Source organism: Ochlerotatus camptorhynchus, unplaced genomic scaffold (assembly GCF_037179485.1).
Source record: "Ochlerotatus camptorhynchus isolate MF236.1 unplaced genomic scaffold, CSIRO-AGI_Acam_v1.1 ptg000365l, whole genome shotgun sequence".
NCBI lineage: Eukaryota > Metazoa > Arthropoda > Insecta > Diptera > Culicidae > Ochlerotatus > Ochlerotatus camptorhynchus.
This window is the reverse complement of record NW_027040853.1, coordinates 871,172-878,505: the sequence shown is the minus strand read 5'-3', so window position 1 is coordinate 878,505 and position 7,334 is coordinate 871,172.

The following is a 7,334-nucleotide window of genomic DNA, read 5'->3' as shown; positions in this document are numbered from 1 at the left end:
TAACCATTAATGTTCTCAAACCATAAGTAAAAACGTTCTAATATAGTTCTCTTTCCGAAAATGTATGGAGAAAACAAGAATTTGAAATGGTAATGGTTCTTAACAACCCATTATTTGTAAGGTCCGCTTCCTAAAAACCATAATACATAAGGTTAAAACTTTATCACACAAACGTTCATCACGCAGAAAAATTTACCGTCGAAACAAAAATATTTGAGGTAAATTTAAACGTAAACTCAGTTTGTTCTGGCCACAAACATAAACTTGGTTGATTTCAAACGTATTCTATGTTTGAATTCATTGATAATAATGTTTAAAACAAAAATAATGTTACATTTATTTTAAAAATATTCGTGTTGAAAATAAACGTGAATATTTTTGATTTATTTGGAAACTATATGCGATCAAAAATTAATATGTTTATTTTAAACATGCTTTTCGAGTTTAAAATAAACAAACATATTTTGAAATTATTTTAGCATTTGAATGCTGCATAAATCAAAATAAAATGGATAGCAAATAAATGGAAATTTCAGCTATTATGGAAAGTCTGTGGATGTTTGGATCCGGGGAGCCGTCGGGGTGGGTGTCCGATCCGATCCAGTTCAGTAAAACCGGTGAAACTTTGTGATATTAGCGTCATTTTTCGTTTCTGACGCTGGTCCTCATACCGGCCTCTTTCTAAGTTTAGTGTTCGGGGATGATCTGTTTTTCTTTCGACGTCGGGTGGATGGTGAGGATGAAATGGGGATCGGCATCAGAAACGACGGATTGACGTTAATATTGTGATGTTCCACCGGTTTTGTCGAGCTTGGAACACTTGCTTGCGTTGGTTTCCGGACCCTCTACTTTGGTTTCGCCGCTTGCAGGCCGTTTTCGGTTAAGTTTGCCGAATGTAAACAAGAAGGAAAAAAGGACACGCTAAAAATTGATTACCCAGATTATGTATTGTTGAAATAAACATGCTTTTGAATTTAATTTAAACATACATATTTTTGTTGAAAACGTATTTTTAATTTACTTTGAACTATTCATATTTTTATTTAATAAACATATATATTTTTAACTTAAATGAACAAAATTTGGTTCCGTGATGTAAGGTTCCAAAACCATTTCAGTTAAAGTTAAGGAGGGATTATAAACAATTTATAACCATTATCGGTAAGGTCAATTTATGGTTCGCGTTTATGCGGGTAGCTACACATAAGTGAGAAGGCGCACTTTTACTCACTTTTGAGTTAACGACGTTCTCGTTTATTTGTTTTGATAAAAAAATAAGATTTATTTAACTGGAGCTGAAGATGACTGTAATCCGTCTCCGCATGCAATTTATACGTACCTTAATAAATTTCGGCCGGTTTAATGCAATAATTTCGCCGTTTCTTAGAGCGTTTGCTCTGAAACGGCTGACATTTTTTTCTAAGTTCCAGATTTGGCTGACTGAGTGGCTTTTACTCAGTTTGACATTGCTCGTTTACTCAGATTTTGAAAACCTAATGCATCAAACGAAATTGAGTACGATCGAGTCACCCGGTGAGTAACCTGAAGCAGAAAGGACCATTTGAAATGTTCATCGAGATTTGTATAAATAAAGCTAAGTGTAAAATTTTCAATTAAGAACAGCAAGGAAATGGAGGAACTACGGTCCAAACTCGACATGCTAGAGGCACAGTCTGGGCTAGAGGGTAGCTGGTTTGTACTATTTTCATAGCTAAGTTTTGGATGAAAAAAATCATAATCAATGTCCGGTGTCGCGCTTGCTTGCTTCATACATGTGAAACAAAGTAGCCGAGGATACGCCGAAGCCAGGTCCGTTTGTTTGAAGGTTGCCGTGGCAACGGATAAACAACCTAGGTAAATAACAAAAGGATACCATGGCAGCAAGTATATAACCAAGGACTCCATGGTAACCAATAAACAACTAGGAGGGTATAAATAGTGAATTTTCACCTAGTTCTAATTAGTTCTAATCCAACCAAGCAGCTGAGCCCGAAGACGAACCTGCCGATGAAGAATTAGATTTGGACAACGATGGAGAGATCCAGATCCAAGATCCAGAGGACAACATATCAGATGAAGCAACAGTCGCTGCGCTCCCTTCGCAAATAAATAGTGACGAAACTCATGCAGAATCGTCAAGGCGTAGCGAACGGGAGCGCAAGTTTCCGGGTAAGTTGCTCGATTATATTACTGGTTTCCAAGCAACCCCTGCTGCGTTTTCCTTCACATTAGATGTTCCTGAAACCTACAAGCATGTGCTAGTTCGGGAAGACCGAGACGAGTGGCTGCAAGCCATTCAAGACGAGTTGCAGTCAATGGAGAAAAATCAGGTGTGGAAGATGGTACCATGCCCCGCTAACGTGAAGCCATTAAAAACCAAGTGGGTTTTCCGGATTAAGGAGGACGAGGCCGGACGGATAGTACGGTACAAGGCCCGACTTGTCGCGAAGGGTTTTCTGCAGAAACCTGGACTGGACTACAAAGAGACGTACGCTCCAGTGGCCAAGCTTGCGACGATTAGAATCATCCTTGCGGTTGGTGTTCACGAGGGCTTCTTCTTTCACCAGATGGATGTAAAGACGGCCTTTCTTCACGGCGAGCTAAAAGAATCAATTTTCATTTGTCCTCCAGACGGTACGAAGTCGGCACCAGGGATGGCGTGCAAGCTGCAAAAGTCGCTTTACGGACTTAAGCAGTCACCACGGTGTTGGAATCAGAAGTTCACTAGCCAGATCGAGAAACTGGGTTTCGTACGATCGAAGAGAGACTACTGCTTGTACGTCAGGTACGAGGAGAATGATGAGCTTTATATCATCCTGTACGTCGATGATCTTCTGATTGCGGGAAGAAATTTGGACACCATCAACAAGCTAAAAAAGAAGCTATCTACTGTTTTTGAGATGACCGATTGCGGAGAATTGCGACACTTTCTTGGTATACGGATCAATTACAACCGTAATGGTGGATCTTTGCGACTGTCACAGGAATCCAACGTTACAAAGGTACAGGATCGTTTTGGAATGGGTGAATGCAATCCGATCAAGACTCCAATGGAAAAAGGTCTACAACTACCTCGAGGTGGGCCTAGCGCTGAAGAACCATATCGCGAATTGCTTGGCAGCTTGATGTACATTATGCTCTGTGTCAGGCCAGATGTATGTTACCCTGTCGGTTATCTCGGGCGATTCCAGCAGGATTCATCAACCGTACATTGGAATGCATTGAAGCGAGTGGTGCGGTATCTTAGCGGGACAAAAAACCTGAGTCTCGAATACCAGAGGAACAGTGAATCAGTACCGCTCATAGGCTATGCCGATGCCGATTGGGCGGCCGACCTTCATGACCGAAAATCTGTGAGCGGCTTCATTTTCAAGGTCTATGGATGCACCGTATCCTGGAGTAGCAAGAAACAATCCACCGTATCATTGTCGTCAAGTGAAGCTGAGTACGTTGCTCTTAGTGCAGCAGCAGCAGAGGCCGTATGGATCAGCGGCATTTTGAACGACCTTCAAGTAATTGCCAATCCAGTGACAATCTATGAAGACAACCGAGGATGCATCGGCATGGCCAAAAATCTAGAAAGCAAGAGGACCAAGCACATTGACGTGAAACATCATTTCATACGAGATCTGGTGGAGAGTGGTACACTGCACATCGAGCCGATTGGAACCCGTGATCAACTGGCGGATCTGTTCACAAAACCTTTGGAAGCCACCCGGTTCCAACAACTGACGTCTTACCTAGGAATGTCGGATTGAGAGGGAGTGTGAAACAAAGTAGCCGAGGATACGCCGAAGCCAGGTCCGTTTGTTTGAAGGTTGCCGTGGCAACGGATAAACAACCTAGGTAAATAACAAAAGGATACCATGGCAGCAAGTATATAACCAAGGACTCCATGGTAACCAATAAACAACTAGGAGGGTATAAATAGTGAATTTTCACCACTTGGAGGCGAACCAGCCTAAGGCTGAAAGCCTCCTAAATAAAGCTAAATTAATTAATTAATGAATTTTCACCTAGTTCTAATTAGTTCTAATCCAACCATCAAGCTGTGTTTACAGTAATAAACTTCGTTTAAATCAATCCTGTCTTTCTCTGCTACGAGCAATACCTACAAGAATACAGGTTTTTTGTTTTTTTTTTTTCCTTAACTTGTTCTCCTTCGATCTTGTTTTCCGTGCTGAGCACCAATGCTACCGAAGCCAGGGAGGCAGCTCCCACACCTGAACCCTACCTATCTACCCATCAACTCATCAACCGAGGACCAACGGCTTTACTTTCCTTCCGAAGGAAGAAACAGATATCGGGCTTATTTGACCACATAGTTTGTTAAAGGAGGTTCTTCTAGCGTCCAAAACGTCAAATCAGTGCCAACATTTCAAAGGGGCGTAATTGCATTTGTTAACAGTGACTTTTGTCTTCGATTTCTCGCGAATGAAAGCTCACTCATGAAAATGAATGACACCAGCTGGTAGAGGAATGTTTTCTGTCCCAGCTAACATTGGTAATTTGGAGGGGCGGGCTTTTATTTGCGAGAAATTGACGGGTAAAGCCATTGTTTATAAAAGCAATTACGCCCCTTTGAAATGTTGGCACTGGAATGCAACAGTGAAAGGTTTTGCAGCTGAGTTTTTAACGAAAGAGAAAGCCGATGAAGAGAACCGATCAATACAGATAGAACCTTTTGAAATGTTTATCTAGAAATGGCGTGCGTCAACAATGCAGGATGCAGCAAAGTTTGAAGTTTTTTACCCTTTAATGAGTATAAAAATATACATTTTTTCACTAGTACTACATTCTTAAAATGGGTATTTTTTCACACATGTTAGGATCTCCAAATTAACACATTTTTTACAGCTGTGAGCATCTTCAGCGGTGGTCCAAATCCTGGTTTTGGTCTATTTTTTTAGATCAAACACAAAAACACTGCTGTGTTCCAAATTTTGTTTTATATCGGATCTAATCTGCATAATTTTGAATCTGGTATATGATTTGATCTATAACTCAAAATTGAGTAAAAGTCACAAAAAAGTTTCTACTCAGTTGAATAAGATCTAGTTTTGCCAATATTAATTTTCTCTTGAGTTAATGTTACTCAAATTCATAAATCACGATTACACATACTATGACGTTTCAAAGCATGATATGAAATTGAGTAAATTGTACTCAATTTTGAGTTAGCTCGAACGAGCGTGTGTTGGGTTTTTTGACAGACGATGGGAAATAAACCAAAACAAATAGATTCTTCAGTCAGGTGCTTGTTCATGGCAGTCTTTTGATTTCGCTTGTCGTTTTCTGTCGGTGATTAATTCGATTAATGATAAATTTGTTTGCTTTCTGTTCAGTTGAAGGTAAGTTGTAATCAAATTCAGCATCCTGGAAGTTGAACAACAAAGAAATTTTTCCTGTAGAATGTCACAGCCACATCCCAAGCGAGGTAGCAACTGGTTGGAGGAGGAAGACGAACAGTTATGTCGATCGTGGCTAGCTATTTCGAAGGATGCTGTCAAAGGAACAGACCAGCATAGGGGAGATTTTTGGAAGGCCGTGAAAGACCACGCACAGTCCCAAATTCCGTCTTTCGCCAGTCGCCCAGCTGATGGAATACGGCAGCGATTCGGGATGCTGAGCCACCATGTGGCTAAATTTGTAGGTTGCTTCGCGTTCGTAAACAGGCTGAACTGCAGTGGAACAACCAACGACGACCGCTTTCAGGAGGCAACGAAAATTTTTCTCAAAGAAATGAAACTGAAAACATTTAAAATTCAGCATTGCAACGAAATTTTGAAAAACGAGCCAAAGTTCAAGGAGCTTCAAGATTCCCGGATTTTAATGAAGCCAAAACGGAAAGCTAACGTCTCAGCAACCAGTGGTTAGTTTGAAATCTGGTAACTGTAATTAGTTTAGAAATCATGGACATTTTAATTGCAGAGAGCGAACCTATTGCGTCAACGAGCAATGATGATTCTGTATGCAATTTCTGATGACCGGAACGGAAATTACGATCCACATTAGGGCGTCTTCCAGGACGCGAGCCTTTCCGTTTTAGGTTATGATTTTCTGCTGCCAAATCACAAGAAATATATGATTATTATTTGGTATGATTCAATGAATGAATTTGCGGCTCACCTTCAGCCAAACGAAAAAGCAAATATTCTTCATTATCCTCCGATAGCGAGACACTGCTGGCAGTAAAGATTACTTGGTCAAACCAATCCATCTTTTAAAAACAAATATTTGAATCCGGATTGAAAAACTCTGCCCCACTCGAAAATGGTTGAATGTTTGACAGCTAAGAAAAAAAAATACATCACCGGTGCATAAACATCAATGCTGATCTATTCTGGCTGGTTCTATTTAGTTTTCACTGTTCCAAATCCAGTATAAAGTTTTTCCAAAAATAGACCACCGCTGAAGACTCCCTGTGTATTTTTTTACTAATTTATGTGTTAATGCTGTTTAACGTAGCATTAGGTACTCACACCTATGTATTGACCAATTCACGGAATGAACTCACGAAAAAAATTTACTTTTGAGCGGTGCCGTGTTTACTAAAAATGAACACATGATGTAATGCTCGCGTAACTTTAGAAAAGGTCTTATCAACTTTTATAAACAACTTGTTAGGCCCTTTTATCACGAGCCGAAGAACACCCACGCAAATCAAACAACTATCGGAAAAGGGAGAATTCTCCCTTCCCGATGGTGTTGTTGGTTTGCATGGGCGTACTTCGGTTCGCGCGAAAAATGTCTAACAAGTTTTGTGTACATAAGTTGATAGGCCATTTTTAAATTTTACGCGAGTATGTGTTCATTTTTAGTAAACACGGCACCGCCTAAACGTCAAATTTGTTCATGCAGTTCATTCCGTGCATTGGTCAATTTCCTAAAGGTCGAAGAAGTCTACACGGAAAGACGAAACAACCGAGGAAACAACTCAAAATCGAGATAGAAAGTATTTAAAAATAAGTACTCCGCCAACACTACTGTTTTGGGTGAAATTTTGTTCTCATCGATGAGTACTTTTAACTTTAACTTGGAGTATTAGCAGAACATTTACTTTTCGTTAATTTTACTCAAACAGTAGTCTTGAGAGAGTTATTATTTTTGAGGACTTTTTGTCTCGATTTTGTGTTTTGTTTTTGTTTTTCGCGCTACGAAAGTATTCTAAATCAAGTGTTGCATTTGCACTACATTTTGGATCAAAAATGGTAACGTGTGCCATGTTTATTTCAGCTTGTTCGTCTGAAAATAGTCTGGTCCGAGATAAGTTAAGTGAAAAGTTGATAAATTGGTGAAATCCGGGGTGAAATTAGTGTCTCAAACTGTACGGA